Here is a 22,583-nt window from a genome sequence, read left to right on the forward strand (position 1 = left end):
GCTGATAATTCCCTGCTTGTTGAAATGGGGAGCAACTTATTCCCCAAACAGGAGAGCCAGCAAACACAGAACCTTCTCCTAACATTAGCATAGGATTCCCCTTTGATTATTTTTTCAAAACCAAATAATAACCTTCTAGGAACGTTCTCTAATGGTTATTTTTAGGTTTTATTTTCATGACCATTAGGGAGTTTTTGATAATGGAACTCAGTATAAACAATAAATGGATGTGATTTGAGGTAAACATGCATTAATGACAGAGACATGTTAAAAATCTAAACATTCCCAGCTGAAGCTAATTTAAATGATTTAGATGTAAACACATACAGATCTCCAGACAAATCAAGTGTGTGTACAATTAAAAGATTCATTATTTAATTTAATTCATCTGAACTACAATCAGTTACGTAGTTCCAGGGGCGTTTCTAGGATTTGAAAACATCAGGGGCCAAAACATCAGGGGGCAATTAGGGACAGGGGGTAAGCAAGAATAACACGTTTTTTAAGGGCATTTTTATGTAATATTGTTTAATAATAAACACAAATTAACACAAATACTATGCAACTTTATAAAATTTCATTCAATCTTTTACTATAATATTATAGATCCTTTATTATTTTTATTATTATTTTACAATAATCTATATTATACACCTCTTATTCCTCATTTATGCTGCCACTACTGTATGTATTATTCTTTCTTTCTTTTTTGCCTCTCTTCTCTTCTCTTCTCTTCTCTTCTCTTCTCTTCTCTTCTCTTCTCTTCTCTTCTCTTCTCTTCTCTTCTCTTCTCTTCTCTTCTCTTCTCTTCTCTTCTCTTCTCTTCTCTTCTCTTCTCTTCTCTTCTCTTCTCTTCTCTTCTCTTCTCTTCCTGTTCTCTCATCTCTCCTGCTGCTTGTATCTTGTCTACTTCATGCTCTTGGTGACTTTTCTATCCTATTTCTTTGAGGGTGGAATCATCAGAGAATATCTCCGAGACTGGACTTGAGTAAAACGGTCAGTTACCATACTAGTATTTATAGTGCTGAGAATTCCTTTATCAACAGACAGAACAGCTGAATGATGGAGTCTGTTCTGGTCCATTGTTCACCTAAGTCCTGTCTGTATTTTAACTTAAATACTGCATTAGTGGAATAATAGAAAGTCATGATGTTCAGACTGTAATGTCTTAGTGCTTTAACAGTTTATATTTCATTTAGATCTATCTTTAGGCTTATTTAATTTAAGGCTTTTGTACATATTGGGTATGGAATAATATTCTAAAGGGTCCTATATGTCAGGGGTTTTCAGAATCAGAGACAGTGGGTCTCCTTTGTGACACAACATACATTTGTTAGCCGACTTTTATCAACTGTGTTTACATTAAAAATTAGAAGTTAGACTTTTATCTGAATAATAAGATTGTTGTGTTTTCTGACAGTTTTTTTTTATTGCCGTCGTTCTCAAGGACTGTAAGGTATTTTAGTCACTTGGTGTGTGTGTGTGTGTGTGTGTATGTGTGTGTGTGTGTGTGTGTGTATGTGGAGAGAGATGTCGGTCAAAATCGCGTACAGTAAACGGCAACAGTGCTCAACTAAACCGATCAACATTTACTTAATTCCTCTACACTCCGGGGGCAAAATCCGGGATAAAACATTCGGGGCTAGATTAAAATCATTGGGGGCTCGAGCCCCGCCCCTGTGACAATTAGCCGTAACGACGCCCCTGGGAGGCAGACTTCGGCTCCTCCCCGTCTTTCAGCGCGTTCATCAATCCACAGACCGAGGTGACACAGAGCGAGGATCAGGGGAGTGTGTGTGTGTGTGTGAGTGTGTGTGTGTGTGTGTGTGAGAGAGTGAGTGAGTGAGTGAGTGTGTGTGTGTGTGTGTGTGTGTGTGTGTGTGTGTGATCAGGAAGACTCATATTTGGCTTGTTCAGTACTCAAATGTTATACACATCTATGCAATACAGTGGAATACTGCAATAAGTTTATCATCCTACCCTGTTAGTCAAACCTTTATTTTATTTTATTTATTTTTGATTTATTACTATTATACCCTCATTGGGGGCTTAGCCCTGCTTAAACGAAAATTCGCTATTCGATATTCTTTGTAATACTGTATGAAACAATATTTTAACAATATTTTTGTACACCAAGGTCAAATTGACTCAAAAATTCGAATCTAATACCGAAAATTCGAACACAGGAGTGGTCGAGGACCGAGGTCCCACTGTATATTGTATTGTATCATTATATTGACTCTGTTCACACAGGGCTGGCCCTAGGTGAGATTTTACACACACACACACACACACACACACACACACACACACACACACACCACCACCACCACCACCACCACCACCACCAAAAAAATCCAGAAAATACAGATTTTTAAAAACTTTACAATAACATAACATAAATACTGAACAAATACATAAATAAATAAGCATTAAGCAAAAGTAGTAAATAAATTGTGATAATAAATAACAAACAAATTTGACTGACAGTCACTAGAAGACTCAGACAACAGTTAAACAAAGTGCAAATCAACAAAAAAGTGCACTAAACTCTATTATATTTTCTACCTTTCATTTCAGTTTTGTGCAAACAGTGAAAAATGCTATACTTAACCTTAAAATATTTCAGTTCATGAATGCTAGATTATAATCCTAGTCTTTTAGACACTTTTTGGTGAATTAAAAGCAAGCAGTAATGTAACTGAAATTAAAACAACATTACAAAAGCTTAAATTTATTTCAAAGAAAATAAAGTAAAATAAAATAAGTTAGCAGTTAACTTAAGCAAAGACGTTCCACAGTGTCAGTGTTGCCAGTTAAGATGATCTAAAAAGACTATTTCAAAATAATACATAAACATAATGATCTAATACCCAGTCGTTATCTTCTGATTCTTTCCTCTATTTTACTTTTTTTTCTGCTCCTCTTCTTTGCGTCGCTTCCTGCCTTGTGCACCTGATAATTTACTTTTTCCATTCATTTTTTGGACAGAATACTTTAAGAGCACATAAACGGCAAAACTAATATATATGGTAACTGCGTGTGCATGCATATGCATGCGTTATGGTGATGTCTTATAATCACGTCATGATGCAAACAGTGTTTAAATTATACACTGTAAAAAAAATGTCCGTAGATTTAACAGTAAAATACCATATAAATGCTACAGGATAAAACCGTATTTCACAAAACTTGCAATAACTGTAGAATTTACAGTCAAAAGCTGTAATTATTTTTTACAAAGACCTTAAATTTAACGCTTAAAAACATGTGAAAATATGGTTTATTGCAGTAAAATTAACAATATACTGTATTGATTGGCATATAAAGGAAAACATTATTCTGTCTTGGGCAATTCCAGCATTATGGACATGACATTATGCGTTATGGATGTAACATATAAACTCTCAGAAAATGAATTTTTTTACCAATATACTGAACCATCTGATTATATTTTACTAAACCCTTGTTGATAGAGTTTAAAAATCAGAATAATATCACTCTAGACTTTTTTAAGATTGAAAATGCACTAGGTTTCTATTTTATAAAAGGGAAATAAACACGCGTTATGGATGTGACAAAAAACTTTGTAGGATTTCTTTATATAAAAATGCACAAACCAGAAGCAATAACCAGCTATACCCAACAAATGCCCCTTCACAGATCATAGTTACTTTATTTTAATTTTCTAGTGCCCATTTATGAGGAATATGCCGTTATGGACGTGACAAATACAGAAACATATTTGACACCCCTGTGCAGTGTGAACTTAACAACCACAATGCAGGACAGAGGACGTAAACAATTTTAACACGTGTGATAAAATCATCTTTTTCTGTGTAACGTTGTAATATAAAGTCTTCTATCAAATTGTATGCTTAAATTGTCTGCCTAAAACGCTTAAAAATGTCCACCTTGACATTTGTATATTTGATTTTGAGAATTGAAATATTGTTTTGCTGTAATAAACAATGATTTTACATTTTTTAGAGAGAAATTTCTGAATAGATTCTACTCTGTTTTGTCTCTGCCCTCAGGAATTTGTTTTAAGGTAAGAAAATCAATTCAACAAGCTTTTGAAACGTAACCGTTAAGCATCATCCAATCAGGATAAATGTTGTGCCTTGGCTCAATTGGGCAAAGAATTTGATTGGCTGAATACTCATTGGCGCGGAACACAGGAGCGTTTGCTTTCCCGCATTTCAGCAGTGGCGAACTGGAGATTTTTGTGAAGCACTGTTGGAGCTCAACTACAAATTAGTGGAAGTATTCTGTAAGCTAAATGTGTACATTGGTAAGTTGGATTAAACCGATTTAAGCAGTGTGTGGTTTTAAACACGAGTAGCATGTATTCTGTCCCTGTTTTAATGGCGCATAAACATGTCTAGGCAGCGCATGTAGTCAGACAAGCGCTAAAAAGCTAGAGTTAGAAATCAGTAAAAATACTGCATTAAATAAATGTTTCTAGGCACTTTTTGCAGTGTGTAGGTTTAAACACGAGTAGTATGTAACGTAACCAGTTTTCACGATGAATAAACATGTCTAGGCAGCGCATGTAGTCACACTTACAAGCTCTATAAAGTCCAGCCCGGGATGTGAAACATCATTTAGGTGTTTAAAACAGCAGTAGAGTGTGTGTTTGTTCATGCAGTTAAAATGTTTAGCTGTTATTTCTGTGGAATATCAGTGCAAACCCTTAGGGAGCATGTTTTACATGTCAAACTTCACCGTGATGAACCACGATGCGTGTTCAAGTGCGCCGCTACAGATTGCCACGAAACGTTTCGTTCATACGGAGCATTTAAGGCTCATTTTTACCGTAAATATAACATAGATTCACATGTTGCTACAACAAATGCCCTTACGGTGTTTACGTGTAATATTTCTATGTGCCAGCGCCAGTATCGCGATATCAAATCACTAACAGTTCACTTAAAGGAACATATCCTGTCCGGTGACAGGATGCGTCCATACATTCACTGTAAAGTCGTCGTTTACATCCCACATGTCCAGGAAACACAGACAGTGTTCTGTGGACAGTATAAGTCCTCTTTATAAGAAGACAGTTTCTCAGTCTCTTTAAACTGAACCTTTAGATACAGGCCCTACAGAGAGATTTGGTGAGACTGATGAAGGTGAAGTTCATCTTACAGAAAATTTCAATGTTTCTCAGAAATATTTCTCTTTTCTATGTGAAATTACAAGGGCAGTTTCTTCTGCCAGCCTCAACTGTACAAAATATTGTTGAAGAGATGCAGAGCATACATGAACTAGGATAAACATACACTTTGAATAAATTGAGTGCATTTCTGAAAAGTGATTTAGAGTTAACAGATATGGACATTGGTAGAATATGTCATGATGGAATCTGACCTATTCAGCATTAGTCATGAAGGACCAATGAGAACCAAATTTTCAAGAACAAAGGCTTTTAAAAAGATGTTCAGATACACAGAACCTGTAAAGTTGTACTTAGGAAGAGATGAAACAAGGTCACAGAGTTTTTCCTACTATGTTCCATTGAAAGACACTTTGAGATGTTTATTGGAGTCTGACTTATGGTGGAATTGTGCTGCACAGCATCCATGCTTACCGTGCACAGATGTGCTTTGTGATGTCAGTGATGGTCAGGTATACAAAAACAATGAGGTCTTTTCTCAAAACCTATCATGTCTCAAATTAATTCTATTTCAAGATTTTTTTGAGGTGGTGAACCCATTAGGTTCAGCAAAAAGCAAGCTCCAAGCACTAGCTGTATGTCTGTCTCTGGCTAATTTACCCTCTCATAAGATCAAGTGCAGACCACATCTCACTTGTAATGCTGTGTCGAGAAACAGACTTCAAACACTTTGGACATGACAAAATTTTCTCAAGGCTAATTGCAGACTTAAAAGACCTGGAAGACAATGGAATAACCGTGGCAGAGGAAAAAGTTAAAGAATCAGAATCACTTTTATTGCCAAGTACTGTAGGATTTACATATACAAGGAATTTGTCTTAGTGTGTTGGTGCCTAGTAAGTAAGTAATAAGGAAGAAGAAGCATAATTATACACACAAACTAGAAGCTATAAGGCTATGTATAAATGTCGAGATATAGCAACAGTTTAGAAAACAAGAAAATTAAAATAAGAATAACACTAACAGTACATTAGTGCAGGATGTGCAAAAAGACCAGTGAAAATGCAACATCCCGTAAAATTGGGACAATAACTGTACAATAGTGTAGGATATACAGAGTGAACCAGTGCAAATGTTCACAGTATGAGGTAGTAATGTGTAGTATATCAGTCTGAGTTGTGGACTGTTTTGTGCATTGCAGGGGACAATTTGGGGTCTCATAGTATCGGTGGCTTCACAGAAACTTTTAGTGTTTCTGAATATTTCTGCAGGTATTGCCAGATAACATGAACAGATCCAAAGGTATGTGGTCCTCAGCGCACTCCTGAAAACTACAATTCTTCAGTAGACATTTTACAGTCTGAGGAACAACAAAACGTTGAAGGTATAACATTTGAGTCAATTTTTAATTCATTGAATTACTTTAATGTTTGCCTGCCTTGTTTAGGCCATGACATTTTTGAAGGTTTCCTTTCCTATGATTTAGTCCTTTACCTGAAGTACTTCATCATGCAGAAAAAGTGGTTCTCCTATTCAATTCTGAATAGACGCATTAAGCAATTTAAATACAGTTCATCTGATGCATTGAATAAGCCATGTGCAGTGAGCTCCAATGGAGTAAAGCTTTCTGGTCAGGCTATTCAGAACTGGAATTTTCTAAGACTTCTTCCTGTGATCATGCGTGACAAGGTTAAAGAGCCCATGGATGATGTTTGGCAGTTGACCCCTCAGCTAAAAGACATTGTGGAGATGATTTGTGCACATTACCAGATGTCACATACCTTGACGTTCTTATCCAAGAATATCTTACTTGTAGATTCTCTCTTTTTCCAGGACATGGACTATAGCCTAAGCATCACTACTTGTGACACTACCCTGCACTGATTTTAAAGTCTGGTCCTTTGATCAGGTTGTGGATGATGCGCTTTGAGAGTAAGCACAGTTATTTTAAAAGATGTGCTAGGAACTTAAAGAATTTCAAAAACCTGTGCTTCACTCTCTCTGAAAGGCATCAAATGTTCCAGGTCTATCTGTCAGAAGGGTCAATGTGTAATCTAATTTTGAGGTTAAAAAACAACACTGCATTTTACCCAGAGCTGCATGGTGATTCTATTAAAGATGCAGTGAGGCAGTTTGGATTTACAGAGAACAATATCAAAGTCTCAGCAGAAGTAATGTACAGGGGAACGTTATACAAAAAATGGCAGTTCCTTGTGACAAATAATATGGACTCAGTAGAGTTTGGAGAACTTGCACTTTGAAGTTGTTCATTTTCTGCTGAGAAAGTATGTAGCAGAGATCATTCCTGAATACCATTTGCATGAATTGAAAAATCAGACTAAAATAATGCATTGTGTGAAAATCAATGACCTGGCAGATTTCTATCCTTTAACCTCATATATGATGAATGAAAAAAGGGTAATTCCATTAAAGCACAGTCTGATGTCACACTGAATATGATTGTTGATCTGTATTTTCTCATAGTTTTGGTTTATTTATGAGAATTATTATTTTTAATTGTTTTTCAGAAATGGGTGAATCGGAGCTAAACATTTCAAACATCAACATTGCAATTGATGCTGTATTACCCTGACCTCCCACTGCAACTAAGAAATCTCTTGAGGACACCTTAAAATCACTTGGAGTGGAGACCCCAGAAGATTTCAGATTTCTTGAGGAATCAGATTTGGCAGCTGTACTGAGGCCCATTCAAGCCAGGAAATTTATTTCTGTTCTGAAGAAGACCAGTAAGTCCAAGTATTTGTTTCTGTTACAAAAATTTAAAGGGATAGTTCACCCAAAAATGAAAATTGTCATTTACTCACCCTCAGGTTGTTCCAAACCATTTATTTTCTGTTTATTTTAAGTGAGGCAAAAAAAATATTATTATTATATTATGTGACATGCACACAGAAAAGAGCCGCTCCTTGCCTCCCTCCTTTCCCGGAAAAACACGCACAGCGGTGCTTCAACACCCTGGACAGTGGCGCTAGTGCAGCGTGGAAGCAGATCAGCACCACAGCCAGCGCCCCTAAATTAGATCGCAGGGCGGAGTGGGAGAACGCACGCCAAAGTGCTCTGGGCCAATCAGAAGCGCCTTTAAACCCTTCACCCTCCAGCAGAGCAACACAGCGGAGAGGTTGGCTCTGCTGGCCACACAAGGTAAGAAGGCCCCCTACTGGACTAACAGGTACCCTATGTGTTGTTTCCAGGGAGTTCGGACTAAGAGAAGCCCCCGTGTGGAATCGCTGACGCCCAGCATCTGCACCAGCCGCCTCATCCCGCTCCCAGACCCAGGCCACGCAGCCCAGCGCCTCACACGGTGGAGGATGATGGTGGAGGATGACGTGGAGGCCTTCCTCGAGACCTTCGAGTACACCGCCAAACAGGAAGGCTGGCCGCGAAGGGACTACGCAGCAGGGGACTTCCATAGGTGGTGGTACGACCCCCGCACCAACCCACGGGCCCAGATGGATGACCTCCTCTGCTGCTGCCGCCGGTGGCTCCAACCTGACCAGCTGTCAGCTAAGGAAGTCACAGAGCGGGTGGCCATGGATTGGTTCCTGTGGGGCCTCCCTCCCGAAGAGCACAAGGCCGTGGGGCTCCATAACCCCACCTCCCAGAGAGAGCTCCTCGATGGAGAGCTTCTCATCCGGAGCCCAGCCAGAGAGTGGCCCGTTGTCATGGGAGTCATTCAGAATCTCCCCGTTCCTGCACTGCTCAGTTGTGACTGGCCAGGGTTCAACACCGCCATGAAGGCCCCCGCCCAGGCGAGAAGGCCCCGGAAGCCCAGAGCCTGGGCAAAGCCAGCGTGCATGGCCGGAGGGGCCCCGGACCCGGAGCCTTCCTCCCCAGTTGAGTCTGAGAAAGAAGCTAATTCCCTGTCTTCCCTATCTGAGCAGGTCACCAAGGAAGGGAGCTTCGGACAGGAGCAGAAGGAGGACGACAGGCTGAAGCACTGCTGGGGCCAAGTTCTGCAGGTGGAGGGAGTAAATACTCACCCAGGGGACCAGCTGCCTGTGGCATTCTTCCTCGTTAAGAAGGGGTTGCTATACTACCACTCCAAGTGCCGCGGCAAGCTGTGCGAACTGCTAGTGGTCCCTCACTCCCGCACCGCCCTCCTCCTACACCTGGCCCACATGCACCCGCTGGGGGGCCACCTGCGCCCATGGAAGAAAGAAAGAAGCTGAAGGACCGAAAGAAGCTGAAGGACCGCTTCACATGGCCCGAGATGCAGGCAGAGGTCCAAGCCTTCTGCCGGGCCTGCCCCCGGTGCCAACAGATGGCACCCCAGAAGCCAGCGCCGGCCCCCCTCATACCGCTCCCCATCAACGGCATCCCCTTTGAGCGCATCGGCATGGACCTTGTTGGGCCGCTACCGACGTCAGCCTGGGGGCACGAGTATATTCTCGTGATGATCTGGACACCACCAGATACCCCTAGGCAGTCCCGCTCCGAAAGGCCACCTCCCGCAACATCTTCCAAGAGCTCCTCGCACTCTTTAGTCGTGTGGGAATCCCAAAGGACATCCTCACTGACCAAGGTATGTCCTTCACCTCACGGCTAATGGCAGATCTGTGTCAGCTCTTACAGGTCAAACACCTGAGGATGTCCGTCTATCACCCGCAGATGGATGGGCTGGTGGAGTGGTTTAACCAGACCCTTAAAAGGATGCTGCGTCGGGTGGTGGATGAAGAAGGGAGGAACTGGGACCTCCTCCTCCCCTATGTCCTCTTCGCCGTCCGCGAAACACCCCAGGCCTCGACAGGGTTTACACTGTTTGAGCTCCTGTTTGGGCGGCGACCACGAGGACTACTCGATGTGGCCCCCGAAGCTTGGGAGGGTCAACACTCTCTGTTCCGCTCGGTGATCGACTACATCCAGGACATGCAGGCCATAATAGACCGGGTAGGGCCTATCATACGGGAACATATGGAGACAGCCCAAAGAGACCAGCAGCAGGTCTACAACCTGCTCTACAACTGTAAACTACAGCCTCCAACAACCAGGTAAGTGCGCAGACACACAGCTGTACCACATCCTAAAAAGATGGTTGCCAGCCCAGCCGGTTGTGTCTGGGTTTGCTTCTGCCGCCACAGACCCCCAGGAGCGCCCCCTATTCAGGAGGTGAGAGGAGCTCTCACCAGCCCAACAGCAAGACCTCATGGAGCTTGTCGATCAGTTCACCGACGTGTTCTCGACTGTCCCAGGGCTCACGCAGTTGGAACAACATGAAGTGAAGACCCCTCCCGGGGTAGTGGTCCTTCAGTGGCCTTACTGGGTCCCCGAAGCCCGCCGCCAGGCTATAGAGTAGGAAGTGGAGCAGATGCTGAGAGACGGGGTCATCGAAGAATCCACCAGCCCCTGGTCCAGCCCCATCGTGGTGGTGCCCAAGCCTGATGGATCCCTTCATCTGTGTAACGACTTCCGGAGGCTCAACCAGACCTCGGCGTTCGACTCCTACCCCGGATGGATGACCTGGTGGAGAGACTGGGGAGAGCCCGGTTTGGACCTCACCAAAGGTTACTGGCAGGTAGCCCTGGCCCCAGACACTAGGCCTTAGACCGCCTTCACCACCTCTGGCGGCCACTGGCAGTATCGGGTCCTATCCTTTGGTCTTCATGGGGCCTCTTCAATGTTCCAGCGCATTATGGACATCGTTCTGCGGCCCCACAAAGCCTTCGCCACCGCCTACCTAGACGACGTCCTCATCCATTCCCCCACTTGGTCAGACCACCTCTTCTAGCTGAGGGAGGTACTGGGTGGCTTCCGGAAGGCAGGGCTAATGGTCAACCCCCGTAAGTGCCACCTGGGGCTGACCGAGGCACAGTACTTGGGCTACTGCATTGGGCGGGGGTTGCTACGACCCCAGGAAAAGAAGTTTGAGGCCATCAGGGAGTATCCCCAACCCAGCACCAAGAAACAGGTACGAGCATTCTTGGGGCTGGCAGGATACTATCGGCGGTTCGTCCCTAACTTCTCCTCTGTAGCTTCCCCCCTTTCAGATCTCACAAAGAAGGGCCAACTGGACTGGGTGCTCTGGATGGAAGACACCGAGTGGGCCTTCCAGCAGCTGAAAGCAGGCACTCACCAGCCGCCTGGTGCTCCGAAACCCTGATTTCCAGCTCCCCTTCACCCTCCACACCGAGGCCTCCGAGACAGGGCTTGGTGCAATTCTGTCCCAGGTTTTGAAGGGGAGGAGCACCCGGTCCTCTAAACACAGCGGCGCAGTTTAAAGTGTTAGTTAGGTAGTAGAAATGTTTTAAATTCTGAATCTAATTTTAAATGAGTAGTCTTGACTGACTGATCTTAATTTCATCTTAAGACTGCTCTTAATTCACTGTATACTTCTGTTAAAACATGAGAAGAGAAAAATACAATAATGTTTTAAATGCCTGCCAGTAAATGCCTTTATTAAAAATACATGGGACCACACTGATGTCTAAGTCTTTAATAGGTTTTGATGATTTGAATTAGGTTTGTATTCATCAATTAGTATAAAAGTACTTACTAGTTTCTTAAAGGTAAAATCTAAATGTCTAGCAATTTAACTTTTATCTCTTCTAGCTCCCAGCTATTGTGATAAAATTATGCTTTCACAGAATTGCTAAATGAATTCACTGTGGTTATTTATAATTAAAAAAAAATAGTTCAACACCATTTACATATTCAATGATTTTTCCATAGTTTCCTGTCTGCTTTGTGAAATAATTATAGGTTTTAACCCTAATTATTACAACATAAACCTTTAAAATAGACAGTTCTGAGCTGTATAAAAGATGGTTATGAGCCATAATTATTACAATGTAAACCCTGGAATTTGACAGTTATAAACTGTTTTTATAACAACATAAACATGTTAATTAGACAGTTATAAACTGTAAAAACAATTAAAATCCATAAAATATACCATACAGTGGGTGCAATCTCATACAACCAACGTTCTACCATAATTTTGACGGTAAATTTCTGGCAACCACAGTGCCGGTTTTTTACCTTAAATTTACGGTTTATTTTTTACAGTGTGGGTTGTTTGGCATTTTGCCACCTGACTGCTCTATGCCCTCTTACCTTTTTAACTTTGTTGCATTTTTAACTCTTTTGGCTCGGTGTCTAATCCTATTGAATTGGAAAAGTCCTCACCCCCATGTCATACTCGCTGGATTAGAGATGTTCTCTATTTCATAATTGAGAAAATTAGGTACTCTCTACAGCGTCCAAATGCTACTTTTCATAAAATTTGGTGGCCCTTTCGCAATTATGTTGAAATTCTCAAACTTGACCCAGCTGTCTTTGAATGACCTTCTTACCCCCCCACCCACCCAGCACATCCAGCATCCCCTTTCTCTTTGATCACCAATCAAACTCTATATTCAATTACTCTGTATTGAGTTACTCTGTATTGAATTACTCTGTATTGAATTACACTTGAGTTACTCTGTATTGAGTTAATCTTGAGTTACTCTGTATTGAATTACTCTTGAGTTACTCTGTATTGAGTTACTCTGTATTGAGTTACTCTTGAGTTACTCTGTATTGAATTACTCTGAATTGAATTACTCTTGAGTTACTCTTTATTGAATTACTCTTGTTATTCTGTATTGAATTACTCTTGAGTTACTCTATATTGAATTACTCTGTATTGAATTACTCTTGATACTCTGTATTGAGTTACTCTGCATTGAATTACTCTTGAGTTACTCTGTATTGAGTTACTCTTTATTGAATTACTCTTGTTATTCTGTATTGAATTACTCTTGAGTTACTCTGTATTGAATTACTCTGTATTGAATTACTCTTGTTACTCTACTGAATTACTCTTGTTACTCTGTATTGAATTACTCTTGAGTTACTCTGTATTGAGTTATTCTGTATTGAGTTACTCTGTATTGAATTTCTCTTGTTACTCTGTATTGAGTTACTCTGTATTGAGTTATTCTGTATTGAGTTACTCTGTATTGAATTACTCTGTATTGAATTACTCGAGTTACTCTGTATTGAATTACACTGTATTTAATTACTCTTGAGTTACTTTGTATTGAATCAATTTGTATTGAATTACTCTATTGAATTACTCTTGTTACTCTGTATTGAATTACTCTTTAGTTACTCTGTATTGAATTACTCTGTATTGAATTACTCCAATTACTCTGTATTGAATTACTCTTGAGTTACTCTGTATTGAGTTACTCTGTATTGAATTACTCTTGTTATTCTGTATTGAATTACTCTTTAGTTACTCTGTATTGAATTACTCTGTATTGAATTATTCCAATTACTCTGTATTAAATTACTCTTGAGTTACTCTGTATTGAGTTACTCTTGAGTTACTCTGTATTGAATTACTCTTGTTACTCTGTATTGACTTACTCTTGAGTTACTTTGTATTGAATCAATCTGTATTGAATTACTCTGTTAAATTACTCGTTACTCTGTATTGAATTACTCTTTCGTTACTCTGTATTGAATTACTCTGTATTGAATTACTCTGTATTGAATCAATCTGTATTGAATTAGTCTTGTTACTCTGTATTGAATTACTCTTTCATTACTCTGTATTGAATTACTCTGTATTGAATTACTCTGTATTGAATTACTCTTGAGTTACTCTGTATTGAATTACTCTGTATTGAATTCCTATTGAGTTACTCTGTATTGAATTACTATTGAGTTACTCTGTATTGAATTACTCTGTATTGAGTTACTCTGTATTGAATTTCTCTTGAGTTACTCTGTATTGAATTACTCTTTATTGAAATACTCTTGTTATTCTGTATTGAATTACTCTGTATTGAATTACTCTTGTTACTCTACTGAATTACTCATGTTACTCTGTATTGAATTACTCTGTATTGAGTTACTCTGTATTGAGTTATTCTGTATTGAGTTACTCTGTATTGAATTTCTCTTGATTTACTCTGTATTTAATTACTCTGTATTGAGTTATTCTGTATTGAATTACTCTGTATTGAGTTATTCTGTATTGAGTTACTCTGTATTGAATTACTCTGTATTGAGTTATTCTGTATTGAATTACTCTATATTGAGTTATTCTGTATTGAATTACTCTGTATTGAGTTACTCTGTATTGAGTATAATAATAAAAAAATTGAATGTAAATAACATTGATAGTGTTTCCATAAACATAACTATAACTTTGATATATAATGTAGTTTTGTGGTTTCTCTGTCTTCCTCATAGATCTGAAGTTTCTCTCAGGCTGATCAAGGATGTGGCAACACGATGGCAGTCAAGATCCATCTATAACACTATTATTTTGTTTATTATTTATCCTATTAATAATTTAATATAGTGAAGAGAAACATTGAAAAACACTCCTTGAAAGATGTTTCAGTTTTTACCCATTTAACATAAATATACTTTTTTTTGGGAGCATGAACTTCCTAATTTTTTCCACACGATGGCAGTCAAGATCCATCCAAAACAAGACGCAGTGCAAAACACCCTTTATTATTTTATTTATTCATCACCCTTTATTCGTTCTTTATTATTATTATTATTATTATTATTATTATTATTATTATTATATTAGTAACGTAACTAGTTCCTTGGGGATCCACAGCTGAGCCACAAACACTCTAAACACAGGCTAATGTGTATCGGGGATAGCAGGCGATGGACTAAACCACTGTGAGGCAGAGGGGTGGACGAAATCCTTCCAAACAGCTTTGTTTTGCATTTATAACTTGCACAAGTGATTTCAGTACATATTATTCTGTTATTAAAATGTATATATTTAGATTTAAAATGATATATTGAGGAGCAGGGGCATGTATCGCGATAACGTGATCCCAGAATCAAACAGAGGTTGGAGGAAACCCGACAGCACTAATAGCTAACGTGCTATTAATTAAAAGAATTAAACACACAGGTATATTTAAACATGGACAGGAAGCAGAAGTGCTGTTTAGACTCGGGAAGTGGCTGTGATGCCAGGTAACGGTCACCACATTAACATTGTCTTTGGTGGTTTTCCCAGTCTGACCATGTAATTGATGATGATGGTGATGGTGATGTTTTAATGGCCCTGAGCTCTGCTGGCCTTCTTCCTGTTGTCTGCTGCTGGACCGTGTTGATGACCAGCCTGCACTCACGGATCCACTGGTCCCAGCCCAGCCAACATGTATATGTGGGCCCCATAAGGGCTGTATCCAGGCGGCATGGGCTCCAAGTGGGCATGGGCTGAAAATGGGCAATTTATGTGGGTCCCATGTGGGTTTCACAATGTGGGTCACACATGAGTATAGGACCTTTATACCCCTAGACCCCTGTGATCAACAACAGCCCAGTGGAGAGAGTGGACAGCTCCAGATACCTCGGTGTTCACATCACGCAGGACCTGTCATGGTCCTGTCACATCGACACCGTGGTGAAGAAGGCCCGTCAGCGTCTCTTCCACCTCAGACGCTTGAGAGACTTTAGACTGCCTGCTAAGGTGCTAAGGAACTTTTATTCCTGCACCATAGAGAGCATCCTGACGGGAAACATCACCACCTGGTTCAGGAACAGCACCATGCAGGACAGACAAGCTCTTCAGAGGGTGGTGCGATCAGCTGAGCACATAATCCGTACCAAGCTCCCTGACCTGCACTCGATCTACAACAAGTGGTGCTGGACCAAGGCCAGGAAGATCGTGAAGGACCTCAGCCGCCCCAATAATGGACTTTTCTCTCTGTTGAGGTCAGCACTGAGAGACTGAGGAGAAGCTTCTTCCAGCAGGCTATACGGTCTCTCAATCAGAACCTCACATAGGACTCAACTGATTAGACCTACTATGCTCCTACACACGTGTTGGAACTCCAACCAACCACACCGGACATTTGCACATTACAGGACTGTGGCACACAAACACACAAATGTACATCTGCACATTTCAAGACTGCACACAATACAACACATAAACATACATGTTGCACAGTCTGCTCCCGTTTACATACAAATGCACATCTGCACTTTAATGATGGACAATACCATTGCTATCATCACCTTTTTCCACTCCGTGACCACCCCGTACTGCTGCTGTCTGCACCTTGGACACTATTGCACTACACACTATTCACTTTATATAATTTTATATAATTTTGCATAACACAGTTGTTGTATTTTACACTTCCAATATACATATTCTATTTTATATACATATTCTATATACATATATATCATACCTTACTTTATATTTATTATATTTTATTCTATTTTTATTCTTTTATTTTTTATCTACTGTGAACTTTTTGTATTTTATTTTTCGTATTTTTAGAATAATTCGTATTCTTATATTTTATATTTCGTATTTTTATATTTTATCCTTGTCTTTTGTTCTGTCCTTATTCCTTTTCCTTTTCGAGGGTCAAAACAGTCGTGTAAGCATTTCACTGCATATCACACTGTGTACCATTATGTATGTGACAAATAAAATCTGAATTTGAGTTTATAGGATCTAAGTGGGCAAAATGATTTCACACCTAAAATACATCTTTATACCTTTAATCGTTTTGAAATAATTAAATGTGGTTACTAATCACTTTAAAACAACGAATATCACAGATTTTTGATATAGCTACTTTTTAAATAAAAATGCATTATTTTCCATTGTGTTCCATTTATTTTATTTTATTTTATTTTGTTTCTTTGTGTGAATGTTCAGCATTACAGTGTTCACTTGCCTGTGCATTTATCAAAATGTATTTAACTGGGAATGAGGAGAAATCGGAAAGGAAGACATTTAAATGGGTCTCACTGGACCTACCTGTTCAATAAGACCTACTCACTCACTGACAACACCTTCCGCTTGACAAAGTAGTCCTACTGCTTTGAATGATTCCTTACGAATTTCTTCTTATAACATTATATCATAATATCATGTATCATGTGATCTTAGTTGAAAATAAGCGGAAATTTAAAATGACAGCTGTGAAGATGTTAAATATTCGAAGTGGAGGAAATCCCGCCATGGCGTAAGGATACAGTTTCTTCCAGACCCAGTGAGTGACAGGCGGGAGGGAGATCACTTCATCTGTTGAAGGCGGCTGAAGGACGTGGATGTGGAGCGGAATAAGCGGGTAAATGAATATTTTCTAAAGATATCTTTATTATCTGTGGTCTCGAGCATCGGGAACTTTGTTTTGACAGTTTAAATGATCTTTAAAACCGCTAAACTAATGTTAATAACTTTTCTGTGGGGGGTTGGGGAGAAGTGTGAAACAGTTATAATCACTTAAGTGTGTGTGAGGATTAAAATATGGTTATATGTGTTGATAGTAATGTGTAGAGGTTTTTGTTTCCTGACTCTGAACACATTTTTGTTTATTTTCTGCTTTCCTTGTGTATTTTGTGTCTGTGTAAGGTTAGCCGCCATTTTTTCCCCTGAGGTAAATGTGACTTTACCGTACAGCCAGCTGCTGATGAGGAACGAACGGAGCGCCAAGTTATAATAATTAGCACAATTAGCATAATTGTGAATTCTGAGGTATCCGATCAGGGATCTAGAAGAGTAAAGTGCTGCTTTCGGAGGCGAGGTCATTTAGGGTGAATTTCAGACAGTTGTGAGACCAGGCCCGGAGTGGTCATCAGGTGAACCGGGGGAATTCCCGGTGGTCAGCTCTGTCCTGCTCATAACAGGGCAGAGACTCGCCGGATTTTTTCCACATACACAGAAACACGTATATGTGTTTAAGTTATTGTGTGTGACTGATAATTACACTAATTACACTGTATTTGGATCTAAATCGGCGCATAATGACACCGTGCATTAAAAAGAGCCGTTTTCTTTTGTCAGAGCGCGCGCACGTTTTGATTTTGGGGTAAACTGACCTTTTACCCTGTAAGTAGATTTTCATCATTAATATCACTGAGTACTTGAATGGACAATGACACTGGAACAGGGACACCAAAAATAAAGTGTTACCATAATATACAGCTGGACATTTCAGATGTTAATGTGCATTTGCTTTTACAGGTGGACTGAAAAAGGACACAATGACTGAAGATGTAAACCAAAAAGAGGCAGAAAAGGATCTCCAAATGGTTCACTGGGGCAAGAGACAGGGGTGGAAAGAGGGCCATTAGAGCACAGCAGGAGAGAAGACCATCTCCAGGACTGTGAGGAGTTGTTTCTGAGTCCAGATGTTTTAATACTGTAATGTTCAACAGGTTTATTTTTATTTATTTTTTTTGTAATTCTACATTGTTAGTGTAGTTCAATTAATGTTTCTAAAAAGGGGCAGTTCACCCAAAAATGAACATTCTGTCATCACTGACTCACCCTCATGTCTTTCGTTCATCTTTGGATCACAAATTAAGATATTTTTAATGATATCTGCGAGATTTATGTCCCTCTGTTGAAAGTTTATTCCCCCAAAATTCTGATGCTTCAGAATATTTGTAAAGAGATCAAAAATAAATCAAAATGAATCCAGCGGTTTAATCCAAGTCTTCTGAAAAGTCATTACGACTTTATATAATGAACAGATCGAATTTAGGCTTTTATTTATATATAAACATCGATCAGTCAACAATGTTTACAGCATTCAGTTTTGGTAAATAGAAGCACAAACATGCTTGATTCTGTTTATATTAGTTGTTTAGCATTAATATGTGAATAAAACCTTAATTAAATCTATCAGATAAAGTGATCATGTCTTTTCAGAAGACTGTGATTAAACTTCTTGATTCATATGAATTTATTTTACAATCTTTTTATGAATTTTTTGAAATGTCCAAGTTTTGGGGAAATAGACTTTCAACAGAAGGACTGAAATCTCAGATTTCATTAAAAATGTCTTCATTTGTGTTCTGAAAATAAATTAATTTCTTATGGGTTTGGAGCGACATGCAGGTGAGATGATGACAGAATTTTCATTTTTGGGAGAAATATCACTTTAACTTTTGACTGTTTATTTCTTTTTCCCCAAATGTTGTGTACCATTGGTTACATAAGACCAGATGCTGGTAGAGTATTACCCTTGAGTTTTACTGTTAATGTTGATGTTCAACATTTTACAAAAGCCTGAAAATTTTGATTGAATGTGTCAGATAATAAAGATGATAATAAAGTATTTGATATACAGAACCTTTACAGCATTTTAATTTCTGATTTTTAAAATCTCACCGTTTTCATGTTTTTTCTTTATAGACTCTTACATTTAGACATTGTGGTGGAGGTGAAAAAAACTGGAGCTGATTAAAAACACACTTTTTACTGTCTATCATACAGTGAACTTTTATTTAGTATAAAACACATACAAACAGTACTTTATTATTATTATTATTATTATTATTATTATTATTATTATTATTATTATTATTATTATGTAAACATTGTACAGAAATGCTAGACTGTTAGCATGGTTTAGGAGAATACTCCTTCTTGGAGCCCAAACACAGATTTATACGATCCTTTCTGCAGAATAGTTCATGTTATGAAATAAATAAAAAAAAAGCAGCATTCACCTTTTGCTGTCAAAACAGCCCTGACCCATCGAGGCATGGACTCCACTAGATCCCTGAAGGTGTGCTGTGGTATCTGGTATGTGCATGTGGTACCTTTACGTCCTGTAAGTTGTGAGGTGGGACTCCATGGATCAGACTTGTTTGTCCAGCACATCCCACAGATGCTGGATTGGATTGAGATCTGGGGAATTTGGAGGCAGAGTCAACACCTCAAACTGGTTGTTGTGGTCATCAAACCATTCCTGAACCATTTCTGCTTTGTGGCACGGTGCATTATCCTGCTGAAAGAGGACACAGCCATCAGGGAATACCGTTTCCATGAACATGGTCTGTAATTAATGAATAAAATGATTTATATTGTCATTAATATCCCAGGTGTAAATGTTCTTCTGTAGCACCACAGACCCTCCAGCTCAGGGACTGCAGGCTGAACTGACCTCTTAAAGCAGTTGTCCTCACTGCCGGACCGAGAGCTGCAGCACTGCACAGTTTAGTGTTTTACTGCTTCAACACCTGATAAAGCTCATGAAGGGCTTCATAATGAGACCAGTGAGTTTGATCAGGTGGAACACTGCTGTAAAACACCTCACTATACTGACCTCACATCAGTAGAACTGTCTCTGTCTCTGAAGTCAATTGGTTCTCCCATTGACCAGTCACTCTTCATGGACACACAGCTGGGTTCTTGTGAGTCTGATCTCTTTCCCTTCATCATTCTAGAATTCCAACAGAAATATCAGCAATAACTAGAATGCTGCATTTCCAGAAGAAAATGTGAGTGCGATTGAGAATATGTTGCTTAAACTATTGCAAGACATGCTCAAATAATTAAAAAAAACCCTCCTCCCTCACTCTAGCTGACGTCACACACACACACACACACACACACACAGTAGTGGTCTGAAGTCTGTGAAAAATCCATTTAAAAATCCATCTAAGAAAAATATAATACACCTAAGCAGCATTTTAGCATTGTAAGCATGTTTCTAGCTATTACCATTCAAGCCATATGTTGCTTAAACTATTGCAAGACATTCTGAAATAATACATAAATACAACTCCGAGCGGGTCTCGAATCCGGGTCTCCAGCATGGGAGGCGAACACGCTAACAAAGTACCACAAGGGATGAAAGCTATCACTGGCAAGTTAACTTATAAAGATAAGGTTTACATCACAGCCCTTAGTGCTACACTCGGTTACAAATATAAAAGTTATACATGCTTAAACTATTGCAAGACATTCTCAAATAATAAATACAAACTAAAGTCACAGTTAAAATATGAAGTTTTAACGAACTAGTGTGTGCGATGGGAACAGTTTAAAGACGATGCGTCCAACCTCTTCCCTCACTCTAGCTGACATCACACACACACAGAGTAGCGGTCTGAAGTCCGTAATGCATTTAAAAATGCGTATAAAATAAACTATAATACTTATCAGCATGAAACGTAATAGCACACTTAAGCACAACATGAGCAACATTTTAACGTTTATATATATATATATATATATATATATATATATATATATATATATATATATATATATATTATTTTGAAAATTATGTTCAAAAAGGTGTTAAATGGTAAGTAAAAGTTTTTAAATTAATGTTACTAACGTCTGAAAAAAAGTTAATTTAAGCATTTTTATAATTGTCATGTTTGAAATTTTTAAACCCAAGATTTCGTGAGAATCACCATTATATATGCTCAGAAAAAGACTGCAGCACCACACCAGAATGGTTAGCATTGTTAGCAGAGCCAGCCATGACCAGCTAGGCAGATTATGGCACGTGACAAGTGGCTGTCAAGTTCAGGAAATCCTCCTTACATCTCCTGTTCCTATCTTCCTAATCTGCTAGCTGAAGCTCCACTGACTGTAGGGTTTTTTATGTCTGCTAAGAACACTGGAACTGCTCTTCACCCCGACTCTAGCTTGTTGATGTTTGAGTTTACTGAGTTGATGCTTGTTGTTAGCGTGGCTAACAAGCAAATGGTCTAAGCAGCCATCATGTTCAGTCTGTCATGTGACTCCCCCTGTTTTGGACACTTTAGTAACCGAGTGCAACATCACAACCAGCGGTGGGAAGAAAAACACACAGAATGGTATGAAGAGTGAAGAGTAACGAGTCCAGTGCTGTAGATTCAAGGTGATGCAAGGTGATTACACAGAGTGACACGCCCCCTACATTAGCGCTTAATTAGGGCTATAATCTTTTATCCCGTTTCAGTGATGTGTCCGGTCATCAGCAGTCGTGTTCCAGACGCAGTCGCGAGTGTAATGAACGTGACTGAGGTGGATTATTTACTCTACCATCATTTTTCCCTAAAATGTGTTTGGAGGAGAAACTAATAGTGTATAGATTGAGCACACATTGTATAATGAAAGTACAAATGATAGAAAAGGACAGATGACAGAACTGTAAGTTTAGTGTTTTTTAGTTTAAACAAAAGAGTTACAGCTTTTCTGTTTACTGTGTTTGTTATTCAGAGGAAACGCAGCATGAACCCAGTCCAGCACTTTATACACAACTAATGAAGCTGACCATCTACTTTAAGTGTGTGTGTGTAAATATTATATCACCTGTGTGTGTGTGATCAGGAAGATCTTTGGCTTGTTCAGTACTTAAATGTTATACACATCTATGCAATACAGTGGAATGCTACAATAAGTTTACCATCATACCCTGTTAGTCAAACCTTTATTTTTTTATTCTTTTATTTAGTATTTTTTACTATTATACCCTCATTAAACCCCCCTTAAATGAAAATCCTAGAATTGTCCCTGGTGAAAAGAAACATTTTTTAACATGTGCTTAATACTAATTCCAAAATAAAAAAAGTCTCAAGTTAGTGATAACACACAAACGCGATGGCAAACAAATAAACAAAGTATACATTAATCCGTCAAATATTTAATGCATAAAGAAATAAATCGGCCGTTAAAATGATCCAGATTACACAAAAAAAGAATCGACTCAGAGATCCGACTCGT

The 22,583-nt window shown here is 39.2% G+C and overlaps 1 pseudogene; it reads right to left on the minus strand.

Moving 5' to 3' along the window:
• LOC131348986 (NACHT, LRR and PYD domains-containing protein 3-like) overlaps positions 1-22,583 on the minus strand; it is a 333,823-nt pseudogene that overhangs the window by 101,889 nt on the left and 209,351 nt on the right.

The sequence above is a fragment of the Hemibagrus wyckioides genome, linkage group LG29, assembly GCF_019097595.1.
Source record: "Hemibagrus wyckioides isolate EC202008001 linkage group LG29, SWU_Hwy_1.0, whole genome shotgun sequence".
In the NCBI taxonomy this organism is placed as follows: Eukaryota; Metazoa; Chordata; class Actinopteri; order Siluriformes; family Bagridae; genus Hemibagrus; species Hemibagrus wyckioides.